This window comes from Cynocephalus volans, chromosome 7 (genome assembly GCF_027409185.1).
Source record: "Cynocephalus volans isolate mCynVol1 chromosome 7, mCynVol1.pri, whole genome shotgun sequence".
Classification (NCBI taxonomy): Eukaryota; Metazoa; Chordata; class Mammalia; order Dermoptera; family Cynocephalidae; genus Cynocephalus; species Cynocephalus volans.
This window is the reverse complement of record NC_084466.1, coordinates 10,379,585-10,390,661: the sequence shown is the minus strand read 5'-3', so window position 1 is coordinate 10,390,661 and position 11,077 is coordinate 10,379,585.

Below are 11,077 nucleotides of genomic sequence, written 5' to 3'. Positions count from 1 at the left end.
TCGTAAACATGTGTCACTTTTCAAAAGCCACCTTAGAGAAGCAATAAAAAACAATAAATGTGAGTATGTCAGTTTCGAGAGGTAACATTACAACATAGCACAAATCATGAATCATAAAAGTCTAGCAATATTAGTAGTCCAGACAGAGAGTTATAATTAATCATTAATTGGCATGATAATGAACCACACCATATACAAAGAGCTGTGTTAATGTTTAATGCAGGGAAGGTTTGTTGAATGATTTCATTTAAGTGACACTTAAAATGAACTCTGAATAGTACAGAACATTACAGGGGTTGAGCTGCAGGAAAGCATATTGTACCCTCATCTGCATTTAAAAAGGGAGGATGGGGTCCTAGAAAGTCAAGTGCCCTGTGCTAAGTATAATCGCACATTTGTGTCGGATTCCGAACTGAATGAGGCCTAGGTCTTCAATTTCCTCTTCCAGTAGTTTTCCTACTGCATCAATCTATTTCCTCGTATTGGTCTATAGTGTCGATAATGCACACATAAATGGAAGAATCTTCTAGGAACTTGATGCAGACCTGCAGGAGAGTAAGATTTGGGAGAATAGAATGTTTTTTATTTCTGGTGGGACGGAGACTGACTTCTTAGAGCCATCCTCAGTTACACTTGTAATTATGGATGCATTGCCATAGTAACAAAGTGCTTTATAGATAAAGGCAATATAATTATTTTGAGTGATGAACCTCAGAGGATTAGGTCAAAGTGACAGGATCTTTGTGTTTGGAGTCAGGCATTGAAATTAGAATTTTTTTGTGGGGGAGGGGAATTCCAAGGGAGATTGGTTTTTGCAGATGTCAAATAGTCAACCTCCTTATGGGCAGAACAGTGTACTTAAGTATATAGGGAAGATAGAAAAGAGGTAGAGGAGAGATTGTTTTGTTCTCAGGAGTTTATAACTCAATTATCAAAAGTCAGGTCACAGCTTAAGAATAAATGGAATATTTCTATCAGGATTCACAATTTGTAGGACAAATTCTAATTTATTACTCAATTTAATAATCTTAACTTCTCAAAACTCAGTGTGCATACTTGTTAAAATGCAGATTCTGATTCTGGAAGTCTGGAGTAGGCTTTTTTTTCTAAGAAGCTCACAGTTGATAGTGAAAACGCTGATCTGGGAACCACACTTTTGAGTATCAGGGTCTTAGAAGAGTAGATAACAAAAATTTTACCCAGACTGGTGAAAACTGAATTTACTGTTCACGACTGAAAGCAGCATTTAACTCAATGTGGAAAAATTAGGCTTTTTTATAACTTGAGTAAACATGAGCCGTGGCCAGCAGAGGGGGCCACCGAGCAGAAGAGTAAATAGAGTTAAATGTCCCAGCTGCTGGGAGCCTGGGGATGTCCCTTTAATCTGGGATTGAGGTACTGGGAATAACCTGAGCCAATTTCTCAAAGGGTGACAGTAATTTGTACTCCTTGTCAAAGCAGCTCCTGTCCCAGGAGTGCACCTCTTCAGCTGTTGTGTTCTACTGCCTGCCTTTTCTTGCCCGGTGAGCTGCCATTAACTCTGGCCTGGCTGCTTGCCCATTCCTGGAGGATCCTCCTGTTTCTTCCACTGCCCTCCCAGCCCCAACAGCTAAATGATTAGCTAGGTAATTTCCTAGGAGGCTTCTCCTCCCACTCCTAGGTGTGGAATGACTTGGCCCTGCCTGTTGGCTTCTCCAAGCATCTCCTGGGACTGGCCTCTGGCCCATCTCCTTGTCAGGTGCCAGCGGGCCCCAGAGCAGATGAGCCAATGCTTCCCCTTCTACTGTCCCTTAGCATTTGTCAGCCTAGCTCTCTTCGCCCCCAAGGCTGTGTGAGGCAAACACGTGTGCGCAGTGTTGATCAGCTTACTTTCTCTCTGCTCTGCTTTCCTAGAACCATACACATCGGGTGAAAGTCAGAAGGGCTAGTCTGGGACTGAACAGCAAATAGCCTCTTAACCAGGTTTAGGATGCAAAGGGAAATTTGCATCCTGCAAACTGGAACGATTTTGATTTCGAAATTTCTCCTAAATTTTAAAGGCTACAGTGCAAGGCCAGTGCACAAGGCTCCAGACAGGCACATTTAGACCCCCTTCTCTGAGCTCAAATGAGTGTCCCAGGGTGAGCCTTACGCTGTGGGCCTTGCTTGTGCAGGGTTGGCCAGGTGTCCTCCACACTTAGCCTTTTTGCCCACAGTGCTGGAAACAGAGAAGAGAAAGTGAAAAGAGCAGGAAGCAGGTTCAGAACAAAGCTCTTCTCAAATTTCAGATGACTTGCTAAGGAAATTTTAGGCTCCTGGGGGCAGAATGCTTTGCATATAGACAACTTGTAAATGAGCAGTCTGTTTGACTAGACAGAGTGCTACAGTTCTGGTTAAAAAAATGTGCCAGTGCATTTCTAATTTTCACATTGTTTTTACATAAATTTGCACTTTAGGCTCAAGAGGCCTTATATTCAACTATTGGAGTGATTCACAATTAATTAGTACCCTTGACTTCAGCTACATTGATATCCAGATGTTGAAAATACCTAACTATACAAAAAGTCACTTCTTTAAATTAAAACAAAGTCCCGGGGAACAGATGCACACCTGAGGGGGTATTCAGCAGGTTGGGTCTTGATTTTCGTCGTCCTCTTTCTCAGTCTTTTCTGCTCAGTTTCTTCATGCCGTAGGCTCACATACAAGTGATACTCAAGAAACCAGCAATGAGTTACTGCTCCTGGCCTCCAGGGGAGAGATGTGGAAGACTGTGGTTTAACTTGACTTCTGAGGCTTCCCTTTGGTGCCTGTGTCTGGGTTTGGAGAAACCGGGGTTCAATTGCTTTCCAGAGTGTTTGCCCTAAAGTTCACATGTTACAAGATGAGCTTTCTATTTTCTGTTGTGTTTCATCAGGGATCAGATCAACAGCCATCTGGGATTTGAGTGATTCTGTTGAACACTTTCCTGTGAATGAAATTCCCTTGATCTCCCTGTCTCTTCTTTCCAGTTCTTTCCTACAGACTGATCTTTTCTGGAACCCAAGAGTCCCACAATTAGGGTTATTTAGAGTCACCACTGATCCTCTTTGAGGCAAAAAATCCTCTCAGGAGAATGGCTCATTGTGGGGAAAAGAGAATAATTTAGTCAGGCTCCCTCAGCTCAGGTCTGGCTGGGGATTTGAGCAGCGCATTTCTCATAAAGAAGTTGTGTGTGGGTGGAGTTAGTGCGCATGTGCACCAATGTATCTTTTTAGTTTTGTAGCTATTGTGTGTTCTGCAGTTTGTGATGCAGGCTGGCTAGCAGAGAGCTCTTGTCTAAAAATAGAGAATGTTTACTCTGCTGGCAGCTGCTCAGTTTCAGTTTTTCTTTGGACTTTGCCAGTAGCAGTTGAGTTTTTGAGTTTCTCTTTGTACTGCCTAGCTCCTAGTGTTGTGTGTGCTGAATAAAGACTATTCCTTCTTCAACCAAGGCTCCAAGGACCTTTTTGCTGGTTACCTAGCTCATAGACCTGCGTGTGAAGGGTTGGTGAACAGGCCCGAGGGGTCTGTGAGCTCCAGACCCTAGCCCTAGCTCTATATTTATGAATGACAAGCTATTCATCTGTGAGGAGTTAAAGGAAAACGGCAGCAAAGTATTGAAGAGAAAAAAGCAGAATATTAGGACCTAGAATTTACTACATGGAAATAACACTAGGCTTAGAATCAGAGGATCTGGGTTCTCAGTCTGCTTCTTTTGAAAATACTGTGCAGACTGTTAAGGCTTTTCTGAATGAATGTGAATCCATACTAAAAGTCTGGAGGATGGTACCACCCCTTTGGAAAATGATTAAAGCTCAATGTATACCTGCCCTATGACATAGTCATTCCAATCCTAGGCATCAATCTACAAAACCTACAAATTGAGTTCCCCAAAAGACGTGAACTAAAATGTTCATAGTAGCTCCGTTCATAATAGCTCCAAAATGGAAACTATTCAAACCAGGGTAGTCCATCCAGGGTAGAATGTGTGAATATATTGTGATATATTCACACCATAGGCTTCTGTACATCAATTAGGATGAATGAGCTACTACCATAAGACTAGTGTTGAGGGAAAGAAGCCAGACACACACAAAAACAGGCAAAGCTAATCTATGGTGTTAGGAGAGTCATCACCTTTGAAGCGTGGGAGAGGAGAGACTAACAGAGACCACCAGTATGCCATACTTCATACTATCTATAAACTTAGTAAAACAACAACACAAAACCTGATTTGATAAGAGGTGATTGGGGAAGGATGTATGTTCAGAAGGGAAGGATATATATAAAATGGACTTAGTGCTTACTCCAGAAGGCAAGAGACAACGAACTTGAGAAGTAAGGGTTGAATGAGCGGGAAGTGTACGTGGAAGGTGGGGGGAGGGGAGAGCTGGGAGGTGGGTATGAGGCTGAATACTTCACTTTAACAAGGGTTGCCTCTTCTAACCATCCTATGTCTTAGCCACTTCATTGTTGTTATCAATTAAACATTTTATAAATGTCTAAAAACATCAAGCTCTGTGAACCTGTGATAAAGTAGTTTTTGGTTAATCAATCCTAGATAAACCTTCAAACAAATCCTCTTCAAAGAAGGCAATCTTTGTGTGCTTTCTGGTACATTAATAACACATAATCTTGTTGACCTAAATTGAAGGTGACCATATAAAGCATGGAATTTATTAAGCCAATATGATGATTGCAACTGGGGAAACTCCAAAGGGGACCAACAGAGCTTAGTATTTTATAATCACAAGAAAGGGTGAGAATTAAAGGAGAAAGAGAAGAGGACAGAACCACTTACCATCATATCAGGTTTTCTATTGGCTAGTACCCATGTACAGATTTTGGATTGTTACTAGCTTACATCCTACATGCAGGAATGTAGGGTAAAGGTTACGAGAAACTTTCTAGGTTATTTTATTACTTTTCTCTGAAAACAGTCTTATGATAATGTGTAGATGTGACTGCTGGCTTATTCTGGATTTCCCAAGGTACTATAATTTCAGACCTGGTTAGGGCAAATTTTTTAGTTATGAATCTTAAAGTGAAAAATTAATTCGTGTAATTTGCTAATATCTCTTGTTGTCTCTTTCCTGCAAACTTGACAAAACTTTTGTTACTTATATTTTTGACTTTGCATTTATAACCTAGATGAATAGTAAATAACTAGAAATGCATGACCTAGCTTGTGGTAGATTGTATTATTGTCCTGAGTTAATTGCTTCCTACCTCTAGGTAATGGAATTCTGCAGCCACATCTGTTGAAATTGACTTGCGGTACTTCCCTGTTGAAAGAGCAGGCTAGTTGTTAAGCGTGGGTGACAAACCATGGGAATTGCTTTTGCCAAGTAAATAATAGTGATAGTGACAGGCATGCCACTTCCAAGCAGAAATTTTTCATGCCATTGTGTGTTTGCCCCACATTTTCCCATTCTTTTCCCTTGTCCACAAGGATGGCAATTCCCAGCTACAAGCTGTTCCTTCATCTGTTCCTGGAATGAGAAGACAGATGGAACAGAGCTACTGCCCACAGCCAACACGATTGTTTGGGGGACACATTCAAACCATAGCACCTTCCTCAGATCTGAAGTTCTGTTCCTGCAGCCACTGTCTCAGCCAGATCATGCACACGTTCACCAGATCCATCACCGTCCTTCCCAAATACATCCTCTCATCACCGCTCACTACCTCCACCTGCACACATCACCTGAACTGCCACCATAGCCTGCTGACTTCTGAACTTCTTCCACCATAATCTGTTCTCTATGAAACAATCTTGAAAAACAAAGGCCAAAAACAGAACAACTGAAAGCAAATTATTAGATTATGCCAGTCTCTACTCAGATTCTGCAATGTGTTTCCATTACACACACAATAAAATCCAAACTATTGTGTTAATAACCTGTCCCCATCCATCTGATTTTTCACACTCTTGCTCCTTCCCTGTGGTATTCTTGTTGTTCCTGGACAAAATGAGCTCATTTCTCCTTCAGGATTTTGTACTTGCTGTTGCTTTACCCAGGATACTCTCTGAGTTGATCTTAAAGTCATTCATTCCCTTGATGCATTTAGATCTTCTTCAAATGTAATTCTTCAGAAAAGCCTTTCCGAGGACCCTATTTAGAAAAGTCCTCCTGCCACCATGTGGAATCCCAATACTCTGCTATTGTTTAAAGTTCTTACTACTAGAGGGAGTCCATTGTACAATTATTTGTTTACTTATTTATTTTTATTGAAAGATAATTTAGTGTGCACATTTATGGGGTATGAAGTTGACTAAAAATAGTTGTTTACAATGTGTGTAGGTCACATCAGGAGAGTTAGCTCATTCATCATTACAGTACGGAATCATTGTTTGTGTCCATCAAGCAACTTCTCATTAACTTCTCATTACCCCCTTCCTTCTCCCCTTCCCCTTATCCTTTCCACATCTAGTAAGCACAGTTCTGTTCTCTCCTTGTAAAATTTCAACGTATTATTATAATTATTGTCTCTTTCTTTTTTTTCTCTTTCTTTCTTTCATTCTCTTTCTTTCTCTCTCTCTCTTTCTTTCTTTCTTTCTTTCTTTTCTCTCTGTCTCTCCCTCTCTCTCACTTTTTTGCTTATTTATTTATTTGTTTGTTTGTTTATGAATTCAGCTCCCACTTATAAGTGAGGACATGTGGTATTTCTCTTTCTGTGCCTGGGTTGTTTCACTTGGCATAGTTTTCTCCAAGCTCATCCATTTTGCTGAAAATGGCAGAATTTCATTCTTTCTTATGGCTAAGTATTATTCCATTGTGTATTTACACTACATTTTCCTTGCCCAGTTATCCATTGATGTACACTTAGTTTGGTTCCATAGCCTGGCTATTGTAAATAGAGCTGCAATGAACATGGGAGTGCAGGTATCCCTTTGACATGATGATTTCCACTCCTTTGGATGTATCTCCAGTAGTGGAATTGCTGGATCATGTGGCAGTTCCATCTGTAGTTTTTCAGGAACCTCCATACTGTTCTCCATAATGGCTGTGCTATTTCACAGCCCCATCAACAGTGTAGGAGGGTTCCTCTTTCTCTCCACATTTGTTTTATTCTCTCTCTCTCTCTCTCTCTCTTTTCTTTTTGATAACAGCTAGTGGGACAAAATAGAGAACCCAGAAATCAACCCATGTATTTACACCCGAATGATCTTCAGCAAGGGCACCAAGAACATACAATGGGGAATGGAGAGCCACTTCAATAAATGATGCTGCAAAAACTGTATATCCATATATAGAATGAAATTAGATCTGTACCTCTTGACAGATACCAAAATCAACTCAAAATTAAAGACTTAAATATAAGACCTGAAACTTCAAATCTCCTTGAAGAAAACATAAGGGAAACACTCCAGGATGTAGGACTGGCCAAAGACTTTATGAATAAGACCCCCAAAGCACAGGCAACAATAACAGCAATAAACAAATTGGATTATATCAAGCTAAAAAGCTTCTACATAGCAAAGGAAACAACGGAGTGAGAAGATAACCTACAGAACGGGAGAAAGTGTTTTCAAATTATGCATCTGACAAGAGATTATTATTCAGAATATACAAGGAGCTCAAACAACTTTACAGGAAAAAAACAAATAATCTGATTAAAAAATGGGCAAAGGTGCTGAATAGACATTTCTCAAAGGAGGACACACAAATGACCAACAGGTATATGAAAAAATGCTCAACACCGCTAATCATCAGGAAAATGCAAATCAAAACCACTTTGAGGTATCATCTTACCCCAGTCAGACTGGCTATTATCAAAAAGACAGAAAGTGACAAATATTTACTTATTTATTATCATTTTTGACCTATATTAGTTTGCTAGGGCTGCCATAACAAAGTACCCCAAATTGGTTTTCTTAAACAACAGAAATTTATTGTCTCCCAGTTCTGGAGTCTAGAAGTTTGAGATCAGTGTGTCACTAGGTTGGTTCCTTCTGCAGGCTGTCAAGGAGAATCTGTTCCAGGCCTCTTCCCTGGCTTCTGGTGGTTTACTGGCAATCTTTGGCATTCCTTGGCTTGTACAGCATCACCTCGATCTTTGCCTTTATTTTCACAAGGCATTCTTCCTGTGAGCCTGTCTATCTCTGTTTCCAAATTTCCCCTTTTTATAAAGACACAATCATATTGGATTAGGGCCCATCATAATGACCTCATTTCAACTTGGTTGCCTGCAAAGACACTATTTCCAAATAAAACACATTCTGAGGTACTAAGGGTTAGAATTTCAGCATATACATTTTGGGCAACATAACATAACCCCTGTGAGTTCCTTTAGGTGAGGGGTTCTCTCTTATTTGTTACTGTATATCTGGCACCAGAAAGTATGAGGCAAGAAGTACATGCTGACTAAATGAGTGATAACCTTCTCTTCCTGCACACATTCAATTAGACCTCTGCTTAGTGCTCCATACCTGTGTATGACAACCCAGTGGAGCTGGTTACCATGTCCAATGCATGAGGTGGTTTTCCTCCATCCTGACCATGCACATCATTCCTACTCTTCCTCCTGGCCTCCCCTATTGGAGTTGCTGTGTGATGGGGATTTGCTCTCAGTGAGTAACAAGAGGCTCCTGCTCAGCAACTCCTGCTCACCCCTCTGGCCTCAGACTTATGGCCAGATCCAACCTCACAAGCTCTTGTGTGTAGTTTCTTGCTGATCTCTGACTTTTCTTCCAAACTACCTGGATTCCTGTTGTCTCTGTTGGCCCTCCAGGAGGGACATCCTCAGAAACCGGTTCTGTCTATCATAGCCTGACATCTTGTATGTGAAGCAATGCTCTGGAAAGAGGCCTTGTGGTTGGCTGAATATTTAGGTAGTGATGCCTCAGTAGGCAATAAGTAATTTATCTTTTAAATTTAACTCTATAATTTTTACAACAGATAAATATTTACTATAAAGAATCCAATTAATGCAAATGGACTGAAAGAAGGGAGTAAACAAATGCTCAAATACCAGCCCCTAGAAATAACCTTTGTTATTATTAAGTGTGCATCCATTCACATGCAATGTATGCACATGAGTAGAGAGAAGGGTAAGGTCTTTCTGTCTGCCTACAAAGATATAAGCTTACAAAAATGGGATCATATGATGCATGCTCTTTTAAAACATAAATGTATTAAAATTATTTTGTATGAGTTTAACGGAAAAATATTAAAAATTTGAAAAATTAAATTAAAAAAATTTAAAATAAAGAAATCATAGAACTTAAGACAAATATTATAAGGACATTATGGAAAGCATAAGATGTTAAATGCATTTAAAAGTACATACTGAATTTTATGCATTGTTGACTCCCTAGCATAAAAGGGGAAATCAGCATTCTCCATCTTACAAGTTGTATGAATTCATATTTATTGAGCACTTACCCTGAGCCAGGGACTGTTCTAATTGTTTGCGATAACTGTGTGAATAAAATAAAGAGATTCATGCCCTTGTAGAGCTTGTAATTTAGACAGACGGAGATAGAAAACACATAATGAAAATAAACTTGATAATAATGAAGTATATGAAAAATAAAAAAAGAAATAGGGTAAGAGTGATGAGGGGTACCAGGTGTGGGAGTCAGAGAAGAAGGTGTGCTCTTAAATAACTTATTGTGAAGGCAAGATCTGAGAGGAAGTGAGGGAGTGAGTCAATCAGATGTTTGGGGTAGCCATTCCAGGTACAGGGAAAACTAAATCACATCCTGAAGGCATTCCTGGCAACAGTTCTAGGACCAGTGAGGATGCCAGCACAGCTGCGGTGGAGTGAGGGAAGAGAGGAGCAGAAAAGGAACAGAAAAGGACAGGAAAATTGACAGGATGAAAGGGCAGATGAAGGTGGCCATTGTAGATCATTGGAAGGACTATGGCTTATCCCCAAAGTGAAATGGTAGCCATTCTAGTTATGATATTCTTTTTCTCATTGCAGTCATTATAAATATTTACATTCTCCTTCATAACTTTAATTTTCATGGATGTTTAGTCTTTCAAAATAGGTTTAGTGCTTACTACCAATCCTTTTACAGTAGGGTTTTAGTTTTCCAATGGTGTGTGATAAAGCACCTGGAAACTTAATGATTTACAACAACAATGACATTATCTCCCATGGTTCTGTGGACTGACTGGGCTCTGCAGGGTGGTTTTTCTACTGCATGTGGTGTCAGGTGGGGCTGCAGTCATCTGAGAACTCAGCGAGGCCAGAACAACCAGAATGGCTCATGCACATGTGACAGTTGGTGCTGACCGTGGCTGGAAGCTAACATGGCTTCTCCACATGGCTTGAGCATCCCAAGAATGTGCATTCCATGTAGGGAGAAGCAAAGTGATCAGTCCCATTAAAGGCTAGGCCTAGAACTGTCACAGCACCATTTCTGCTGCAGATTCAGGGTAGGAGTTAAAAAACCAAAACTCCACTTTTCACTGGGAAAAATGACAAAAAAATGTGGCCAAATGTAATTCACCACAAATGGCTTTTCTATTTTTGAATCTTCTTTTAAAAAAAAAAAAAAATTTTTGATTTGCCTTTTAAATTTGTGGCAATAAGCAACACTTTTCAGAGGTATTCCATTTATTACTTTTAACTAGAAAGAGCCAAGGTGTTTGTATTCCTCAATTTTTTCCATTTGAGAATGTATGTCTTTTTGCCTTGCTAGTCAAATAACAGCTTGACTAGGTAAAATATCCTTGTTTTATGTTGTTTCCTCAGACTTTTATAGACATTACTATAATGTCTTCTGACACTAAATGTTGCTGTGGAGAAGTCTGAGAATATCTTAATTTTTTCTTCCATAAAAAGAGTAATTTTTTTCTTGCCTAAATATGTTTGAAGGTCATAAACCTAATCAGAATAGGTCTCTGGGTTGGTCACATTATATCAACATATCTCAGAACACTAGATAGTCTTCATGCTTTGATTCAAATATTACATTTTGTGTTTTGGCCAAAAATTTTTCTTATATTCTACGTTTGAATATTTTCCCTGCTTTATATTTTAACTTTTATATTTAAAGAAAATCAGTGATTTTATTTGGATTAATTATGTTGACCGTCATTTCTGTTATCTACTATCTGACTGC